Raw genomic sequence first — 10,776 nt, forward strand, 5'->3', positions numbered from 1 at the left:
TGTTCATGTCATGTTTGTATTCTAATGACCAACCGCCCGCAGGTGTTGGTCGTGCCGTTGTTCTTCAACCCATCAATAAACATACTAAACATCAGATTCTTCACTCCACCCAATTTGATTTACAATTGCATCAATCACTTAAGGAAGAGGGAAGCTAAAATCTTATTCATATCTAACCACAATTCAGAAAAACCTAACCCTCTTCCAAACACGTAATCCGCGTTGCTGCGCCGCCATGTTTGTTGCACGCTCGTGCCTTACATTACTCTTCCGTTCCTGTACGTTCAGATGTTTTGGTGGTAATGGAAAAAGAAAGAGCAAAGCATAAAGGATAAAGCTATTGTCAAAAACTCCTTCCTTCAGCAAGAGACTGGTATTCAAGAAAATTGTTTGACATTAACGATATTGATCCCTACAAAGTGGCAGCAAAGCTGTGGTGTGCAGATTTTGCAAGCCTGCCTCCCGTTTCACACGGTGATTTACTAAACTATTTGGTGTCAAGGCATTAAAATTCAAGGCATACAAGACACTTGAAGCTTTCAATCAATTTGTGAAAGGATGGGTGCAGGAGATATACACCCACAAACCAGCCTACTGCAACGACACTCATTGCAGCCAAAAGTTTTGCTTGGGTTATTACTGATAGCACCAGCATATCAGCTCACTGTGACTTGGTTACACACATATCGTGAGTAGTTATGAACAAGAGGGACTGAGCGTGAGTAGCGGTATGGACAAGAGAAGTTAAGCGTTGAGCGTGAGTAGCGTTATGGATGAGAGGGGCTGAGCGTTGAGCGTGAGTAGCGTTATCGACAAGAGGGGCTGAGCGTGAGAAGCGTTATGGACGAGACGGGCTGAGCGTTGATTGCGAGAAGCATTATGGATAAGAGGCTGAGCGTTGAGCGCGAAAAGTGTTATGGACAAGGGGCTGAGCATTGAGCGTGAGTAGGTAGCATTATGGATGAGAGGGACTGAGCGTTGAGCGTGAGTAGCGTTATGGATGAGAGGTGCTGAGCATTGAGCATGTATAGCATTATGGACGAGAGGTGCTGAGCATTGAGCCTGAATAGCGTTGTGGCTGAGAGATGCTCAGCTTTGAGTGTTATGGACGAGCCCAACCCTGAGGGCTAACACTAGCGTTATCAAAGCCTAACCCAGTGTTAGCGTCATAATCGTAATCAAAGCCCAACCCATTGTCAGTAAAAGCTAGGATATCGCGGCATGCTCCCTAGATTATTACGGTTTTCCACCAACCAGGTACCATCTGCCTTATGCCGACTTGACAGTGATGAAAAAGAAGATCCAAATGCACCATTTATTAAATTACAGCATAAAATATAGAGAAATTGAAAGCTGCTCAAAACAAAATGAGCCCAAAGAATGAGCATTTCACAACCAAGTTTAATTCTAGGATTCACAAATTGTGCTTTGAAATAAAAAATGAGGATGCTTGAAAAAATTACTGCACATTGGTTCCAAACATAAGCTGTGGCTTTCTCAAATGCACAATGTCTAGTTGTATATGGAAAGGCGATTATATCCACAAGTACCAGCGATTAAAACTAATTTAAGGTTATATGACAGAACACAAAAAAATCAGCTACATAGGATTGGCAACTAGGCTGGTAATCTCAGTTATTACCAGCCTTTTTCTGAGTTGAGCAAAATAAATGGCCTCCAGTTATGTAGTGTTAATACTATCACAACTTGCATGAAATTCCTCCCGATAGGAACATTGGTTACTCGCATGTGCTTGACAGCTCAGAAAATGCACTAAAAAACATACCAGACTAATACAGTGACATGTTTACGATACCTGATGTAAGAAGGTTATCCGCACTACTTGTCGGAACAGTACTTGTTGTAAGGCCTAGCCAGTCAAGTTGAAGCACTTTGTCTCTGGTGTCCTCGTGAGGCTGACTGAGCTATTATTGGCTGCAGTACGCTATTCTCAGGTACGCGTGAATTTGGATCAGTGCTCTTCTTTAAGTGTCCGTGAATTATTGTATTTTAGATTATTGAATTATCTTTCTGTATTGTTCATTTTGATGTGTATTTATTTGTGTCATTTGTTTGTCTCGGCAGGACAGAGCAAAGTCCCTCTCCTCTCTAGAAGACTCTCCATAGTTATAGTCTCTCCTTAGTTTAATAGGCTACCTAGTAATGATCGTGATTCTGAACTGTTTTGAATAAATATAAAAACTTTATACCAGTTAATTGAACCCAACATCATCACACCTGAGAAAAATAATATAATGTTGTAAAATTAACGAGTTGCGTTGCAATGCTAATAAATTAGAGCAGGCACACTTGAAACCTTCTCTTTCAAGTTGGTTTCTCTCCTTGCATACTTTCGTGGGCTTTCCGCAACGTTCTCATCAGCGCCAATTGCATGACGTCAAAGCAGGCATACCCTTTTTGATTATCAAGGCCTGAGGCCGGATTATCAAATCATCGCTAAGTACACGTAGCGACTTACATGTAGCGTAAGTGCTGATATGAAGAAGTAACCTTAGCGGTGGTATTATCAAAACATTTGCGCAGGAAGCTACGTACAAGAAGCCGTATGTAGCTCTACGCCTGCTCAAAGGTGTCACAAGTGGAGTTACGTAGATGTTTGGAGTGTGCCGAAGCAATATAAAACTATTGATTTACTTGCAACACGCCACACGGTGAATTGTGATAGAATTTTATCAATAATTTAACATAGGCATAATATGTGATAGTGCTAAACGGTGCTTTTTGAGAAAAAATTTCAATCAAGTTATGCCAGCTAGGGTTAACGCGGTATATTCCGACACATTAAGCACGCATCGAGAAATGAAAAACTCTAAAAAAAACGTATGTGTTACTCGAGTTTTGTTTGCTTTATGTGACTCTCAAAACACTGCAAGACACTCCAGCAACAATGAAACGTCACAAAATGTTGCCAAATTTATTTAAAAGCCTTTAGAATGCAAACCTACCAAATCCCTATATTCCGACACTGTGTGTGACTACATTCGGCACGTGGTGAGACGTATTCCGACCGCGCTTCAAATTGTACTAATACGTAATTCTGACATCCACGTGTTCGAATTCCGATCGCTGTGTGAGCTGTATTGCAATCCAACACAGCTTTGAATTAGAACACTATTGAATATTGAGCACTACTTAATTAGGCTTATAATTAGGAAAATTTTTATTTTTTGCACACAGCTTGGAACGAGTGTGTGTGTCCAATTCAAGTTGTGTCGGAATTAGTTTCTATGTGTCTAAATCCATTTCTCAACTTTATCATCTATTAATTTATTTACCACTTGAAATCAGCAAATACAAGTATACTTAGAGGATTTCTAATATATTCACAGATGTATTTAAAAGTCTCAAAACATAATATTCTTTCTACACAAACAGTTCATCACTATTTGGTAGAGCAAGGCCAACTGTCAACTTTGACACATTTTTTGATGATTTCATTGGGTGGCATGCACCGTCTCTCTTTGGATCTCAACATTTTCCCGCTAGATGGCCCAGACCTAGTCCAGGGCGCAGAGGGTGGATGCAGCGTCACCAATATACGAGTTTTCAAGCCCTAAGCGTCGCCGGGTAATTTTAAGATGCATCGCTGGGTTATTTTCAATGAAAAGCCATTTACGCTGAGTAATGAAAAACTATTTACATACCCTGAACTTAGTTACAAGGTTGCATGTACGTCACAGCACGTGTTACCCCAAATAACTAATTTTACCCTAAAAACAGTCCAATTGTACAGCAAGTGTCAACTGAACCTGTGATTAATGCAGTCTGACCACTCTAATGTGACCGCAACTACGTACTCGTAAGCTTGATGTTTACATTTTTTTGGCGGGAACTCATCGTAACTGATTTCCGGGCAAGCTTCACTGCATCTTGATCCATCCAACATATTGGAAACCTGACTTTTTTTAAATAGTTGGCTGAAGACAGACAAATATATTAAATGCAAGAATTTCAATCTAAATGTGTCGGCAAGATCTTCCGAAGGCGTAAATTTTGCTACTGAAGCGTCGCCAAAGATCTTGCAATATTCATCCACTCTCTGCACAGTGGGACCTAGTGTTTTGGCAGTAGTTTGACGTGCAAATCTATTTGCAACTCACTATTTCAACCATCAATGAATGCATGGAACTAAAACAAAGCTTAATATAAAGGAAAAACTAGAGAGGTGTCGGAATTACCCATGATGTCGGAATATACCACGTTTAAACTAATTTCTTTTCCTTTTGTGCTATAATTTGCAAGCAAATCTTGATATTTGTACCTTAGAGTTGTATGATCATTCACTAAAATAATATCTTCACGACTTTTTGATTCAAAACAAAGTGGAGGTTGACAAGTCAACCATTTTTCTAGCTACGTACACAAATTCCTTTCTTTCTCCGCTGATAGTTGAACTCCAACTTACAAAATGTTCTAAATTCTAGGTAGCTCTCTAAAAAGTCCTCAAATTTTGAATGGGAAAAAATGGGAAAAATGTATTTTTTTGCAATCAAGGCAAAAAATTAATCAAGGCGTTGTCATTGCTATTTAGACAACGTCTCACTCATTTCTCCATTGCATATGCTCCCTAGTCAGTCAATGCAGATGACCAGATGACGCTGACATAATAGTAATACAACCTCCTTTCATCCACGCGCACTGCACACTGAGTCGACAGGAGCTAGGAATGGCAAATTCAAAGCCTCTGATTGGTCAGTTAGTTGGATGGTTTTGATAATACCTTTTCAGATGAGTCTTGCATAAGACAGTTTTGTTAATGCCAAATTTTGACTGACTTACGCAACGCAATACGTAACTTTTTGAATGTAAGTACGAAAAGTTACGTGTACTTGGCAAAGTTTCGTTAATCTCTGCCCAGGTTTAGTGGTTTGCCCCTCTGGTGGCCGTGGGCAAATAAAGAGCTCACAGTAAGAATATTAATGACTGCTTCTCTGGCAAAATTCTACCATACATCACTTCATCAACATGAGAAACATGAGTTCTCGTCTTTGATAACATTTCAATGGGTGAAACAATACAATAATACTTGAATAAGCTTTCTACTCTATCGACTAAAACTAAATTGTGGCAACCCTCACTCTATGGTGGCATTTTTTAAGACTGATTCCTTCACTCTAATCAAAGAAACGAAAATATTACTAAATTGCTAATATGCTCTGCTGTAGGCCTGTAGCATTGTTGCAGGGAGCATAATTAAGCTAGGTTTTAGCACATCCCTTACTGCCTTCTCCCATTTAGCTGATTTTAACCTATCCTTGATGTATTCATTATTTACATTGCCATGTTTTCCCTTGTCTTGTTCCAGCATCAATTTATTTTCCCTTACCAGTGTCATTGCCTTGATGTGAAGCTGTGGTAATTTGTCTGATCAATTGGGAAGTCAGAAGGCTATTATTGCTTGTTAGAAGGACTATTGCCTAGGTGAGTTGACTGCTGTTGTTGTCCCTTCAGGCTAATGGTAAGATGATGCTAAGTGTCTGAGTGTCACTGTCTTGCTCAAGTCTTTCTTACTTGAGCTTCATTTTCACAATTTTCAATAGAGGCTTTTGGTTCTTAATTTAACTGTTGTCATTGCAAGGTTTTTCTGAATGTGCATTTTATTATGTGACTGTATTATGTGTTATTTAGTCTGTACCAGCTATTCTGTCCCATGTTTGTGATGCATTTCTAAAGTGCCAATATGATTCATTAACATTTTTAGTCAAGTTATATTATTGTTCAGTTAATTATCTACAGTCATTAAGTTCAGAGTTTTAACCTTGAAATCTTGATTTGTTCATTGTACCTTCATTAACCATGATTCCATTTTCTGTTCCACTAATTAATGCTTCAAGCATGTTTATTGTCTTAATTGGCATGATGGCCATGAGTGGTTAAATTACCTTAAAATATTTCTCATGTTCCAAAGCATTGTCATGAGTGTTGCCAATTTAATTTCTGTCAATTAATTTTAGTTATGCTTTTCAGTTAACTGGCATGCAAACCACCTCCGCCTGCCCATGCTCTAAAGTCTTAATTTCTAGTTTACTTTTAGCATAACCACTCACAAATCACACCACTTTTATTAGTCTTTATCCATAGTTTGTTTTGCTTACTTCAGTCACTTGTTTTGATTAATTTTGTAAAAGATCCCTTAATTAATTTTATAGAGAAATTGTTTCATTATCCTTTCACTTAGATAGTTACCTCTAAATTCATAAGCAGACAACGAGTTTGTCTCACCCGCTAGAGACACACGGTAACAGCATTGTCACATTCATTCAATACTAATCACTCTCCTAGTGACACAATTCACGACATAGTAATCAAAAGACACTTAACATTCTAGACAAATGAAAACTCAAGAACTTTAAGTGAGGAGAACCTTTGCGGGTCGACTCATGGTCCATGGTCGACTAGCGCTTGGCAGCACCAGTGCTGCAACTTTTTTCTTGGCAAGAATACGTACCAGGGCAGTGATTAACAAAACTTTGCTAAGTATACGTAACTTTTTGTAATTACGTTCAAAAAGTTACGTATTGCCCAAGTCAGTCAAAATTTGGCATTAACAAAACTGTCTTACGCAAGACTCATCTGAAAAGGTATTATCAAAACCATCCAACTAACTGACAAATCAGAGGCTTTGAATTTGCCATTCCTAGCTCCTGTTGACTCAGTACGCTGTACGCAGTGCGCGTGGATAAAAGGAGGTTGTATTGTGTCAGCGTGATCTACGTTGACTGACTGGGGAACATATGGAGAAATGAGTGAGACGTTGTCTAAATAGCAATGACAACGCCTTGATTGTAATTTTTTGCAATCAAGGCAAAAAATTACATTTTTCCCATTCAAAACTTGAGGACTTTTTAGAGAGCTACCTAAAATTTAGAACATTTTGTGAGTTGGAGTTCAACTATCAGCAGAGAAAGAAAGGAATTTGTGTACGTAGCTAGAAATATGGTTGGCTTGTCAAACTTCACTTAGTTTGAAATTAAAAAGTCATGAAGATATCATTTTAGTAAATGATCATAAAACTCTTAGATACGAATATCAAGATTTGCTTGCAAATTATAGCACAAAAGGAAAAATAATTAGCTGGCATAACTTAATTGAAAAATTTTCCTCAAAAAACACCGTTTAGCATGATCACATATTATGCCTATGTTGAATTAATGACAAAATTCTATCACAATTCACCGTGTTGCAAGTAAATCAATAGTTTTATATTTCTTTGGCACACTCAAAACGTCTACGTAACTGCAGTTACAACACCTTCGAGCAGGCGTAGAGCTACGTACGGCTTCTTGTACGTAGCTTCCCACGCAAATGTTTTGATAATACCACCGCTAGAGTTACTTCTTAATATCAGCACTTACGCCACTCGTAAGTTGCTATGTGTACTTAGCATTGTTTTGATAATCCGGCCCCTGGGGCCATATTATCAAAACTTCACAACTTTTTGTACTTCTGACAAAAAATTTACATGTTCCGGGAGTACACCCAAATTTTGGCATTATCAAAACATTTGTACGCAAGACTTGGCTAAAAACGTACTATCAAAACCATCTAGCCAACTGACCAATCAGAGGCTTTGGATTTGTTTACATTCTGTGAACTTCGATGGCGGGAATTGATGCCTTAGATGGTATCTACTATCGAATGCTGTCTGTCGCCCTGTCGGAATTGCTCCTTGTTGGCCCAGAAAAAGCCGTTCGTAAATAGTTGTGAACTCTTTTTAAAAAACAATGTGAGTATAAGAAGAAATCTGTGTACGGAGCTAAAAATTTTGGTTGGCAGAGATATAAAGTACCGACTAGAAGGAATGAATGATGAGAGTTGGGCGTGAAAGCTTTGCTTTTGCGCTTGTAAAATATAACGTAATATGCATTTGCTTGTAAAATATAAAGTAAAAGGAAAACGAAATTGGTTTCCGGCATTAACTCAATTGAATTTTTTTCCAATAGCACTGTTAAGCATGATCACATATATTGATCGTGGTGGTGGTGGTCGCGGGTTGTATGTGAAGAAGAAGTTGCACATTGACCGCTTGTAACACCTGGACTCAGCAATAGTTATTTAGTTGAAGTCTTTGTCATGTTTCTCTCAATTTCATTTCCTTCTTTGTTGGCATGAGCTCTCTTTGTTATCAACAATTCTCTTGTTTAGGGCAAATCACAGTTTAATCCAGTGCATTTCACCAGCTACATGGTAGATAATCGACCAGTTCGCATGAGATATGTGGTGGTTGCTCTCACTATGTGGTGCTGAACTCTTCTGGGATAATTTCCTCTACCAAGGAGCACACGCACAGATATGAGAGGGACTCCCAGGGCATGTATATTTGATATCATCACCTGTCTCCCATGATCGTATAGTGTACATGAAAGGAGGAAGTGTTCAATTGACTTTTCAACCCCACAGTGCAGACACATGGGAGTTTCAGCCATGCCGAATCGATGAAGATATGAACAAACCCCCAACGTGACCAAGACGAAGACGGGTTAAAACCACTGTTGCACATCGAGAACGGCACACAACCCATGGGACCGGAGACATCCCAGACCAAATGGAAGCTAGATGATGGCCCCTCCCATCAGTAGCTACTGTAGTAACCCAATCCAATTCCCAAAAACGAAGAAAGTGTAACTGAAGACCAGCAAGAGCATCTGAGCAAGGTAAAGGAAACAAGGCTGAGTAGTCAAGGCGATGTCCCAGTTTGGCAACTGCATCAGCACGCTCATCACCAATAATGCCAATGTGAGCCTTGACCCACTGTAGATGCACAATCTTTGAGTCATTTAGCTGTTTGAGTAGTTCATGTATGCCATAGACACAATCAGAGCAAGTATTGGTGGGAGACAGCAAAAGTTGCAAAGCTACAAGAGAGTCGGAACATATTACCCATTGAAGGAAGGAGTCCGCTTCAATAAGTCGCAAGGCCTGCAAAATTGCAATTAGTTCAGCAGACAAGACACTGTGATGTGGATTCAACCGCCATGCAACTGCTTGCCTCACAGATGGAACATAAAGACCACAAGCAACAGACGGACCATCGATCAGACGCGAGCCATCACAGTAAACTGCCCTGTGACTAGGGTATTTCTCATCCAGATGAGCTGCAAAAAGAGAAGGAGTGGCAACCTCAGAACCTGATTGGAAGTCAAGACAAATTAGAGAAGACAAACTGCACCAAGGAGGAATCGGATCAAACACTGGAGTGGGATGCCTACGACAAGGAGGAAGATCCAGTTCATTCAATATCTGCGGGCCATACTGTAGCGCTGAGGGTGTATCAGTAAGAACAATTTCAGAGGTTCTATCTCCAACTGGACGATATTTTAGGCGCACATACATGCTGGCAACCAGATAGCGGCGTCTCAAACTTAATGGAGGAATTTGAGCTTCTACCTGGAGAGACACTACGGGTGTTGTCCGTCGAGCTCCAAGGACAAGACGAAGACAGGCATTCTGCAAGACTTCCAGCTTTTTCAACTGGGCAGATGAAGCTGTTCCATACAGAACACTACCATAGTCTATCTTGGCTCTAATGTAGGCACAGTAGAATAGGCACAAGAACCGGGAACTTGCACCCCAGTTTGGAGAAGCCATATGTTTCAGCAAATCCATAGGTCTCATCACATCTACACGCAGAGAAGTGAGGTGAGGGACCCATTTGAGCTGCAAGGCATCAAGCATCACTCCAAGCAACTTGTGTTGATGCCTGTATGTGATAGGCTGATGATTATATCTCAGTACTGGAAAATTCACACATTTGGCAGTGAAATACTGGAAAACTGTTTTTTGTGTATTGTGTAAGCCCCATGTTGTGCAGTATGAATGAAACTCGTTCAAGTATCTCTGCACGAGAGATTTTGCATCATGCATGGTTGGGCCACGGCAACAGATGGTGATATCATCTGCATAAAGCAACACCTCTATGCCGGCAAGCTGAGGAGTATCCATTAGCATAAGATTGAAGAGGAGGGGACTCAGTACAGCACCTTGAGGAACCCCCGCCAGCATGGGAAGTGCCTCAGAAAGCACCCCATTTACTCTAACACGGGCAGTGCGGGAATTCAGGTAAGCATGAAGCCATCGTGACAGGGCTCCACGTAATCCAGCTCGTGCCAGCTTATAGAGAAGTCCATCAATCCATACTTTGTCAAACGCCTCTTGCAGGTCTATATAAACAACCAAACACACTTCAGATGCTGCTTGAGCAGTACGTATCTGGCTCTCTAGTCTAATGAGAACGTCCATAGTACTCTTCTGTCGACGAAATCCACATTGACTTGATGACAAGAGTTTCTTGCAATCCACTATGTACTCAAGACGAGCAGCAACAAGACGTTCCAGCAGCTTTCCGAGACATCAGAGTAGAGTTATTGGTCGGTAGGATGAAGGATTGCTGGGATCTTTGCCAGGCTTCAAAATAGGGAGAACAACTCCCTCTTTCCAGGATGAAGGCAGCATACCAAGTTGAAAGCTTTGATTGAACAGAGTCAAAAGAGATTCATGGTGCTCACGTTCTAGTGCTTTCAAGAAGCCATTATGGATGTTATCTCCACCAGGTGAGGTCATCCTCATGCATCTTCCAGCTCTGTTCAGCTCATCCTTTGTGAATGGAGAGTCACCCTCCCCACACCCAGCCCAGCTACCAACAATCAGATTGTGCAAGTTTGCAGGAGCTCAAATCTGGCCACTTTGCCCACAATCCTGGAAGGTCTGACAAAACAAATTGGCCTTGACAAGAGTAGTGTGAAGAAGATCTCCATT

The sequence above is a fragment of the Hyalella azteca genome, unplaced genomic scaffold (genome assembly GCF_000764305.2).
Source record: "Hyalella azteca isolate HAZT.00-mixed unplaced genomic scaffold, Hazt_2.0.2 contig665, whole genome shotgun sequence".
Taxonomy (NCBI): Eukaryota; Metazoa; Arthropoda; class Malacostraca; order Amphipoda; family Hyalellidae; genus Hyalella; species Hyalella azteca.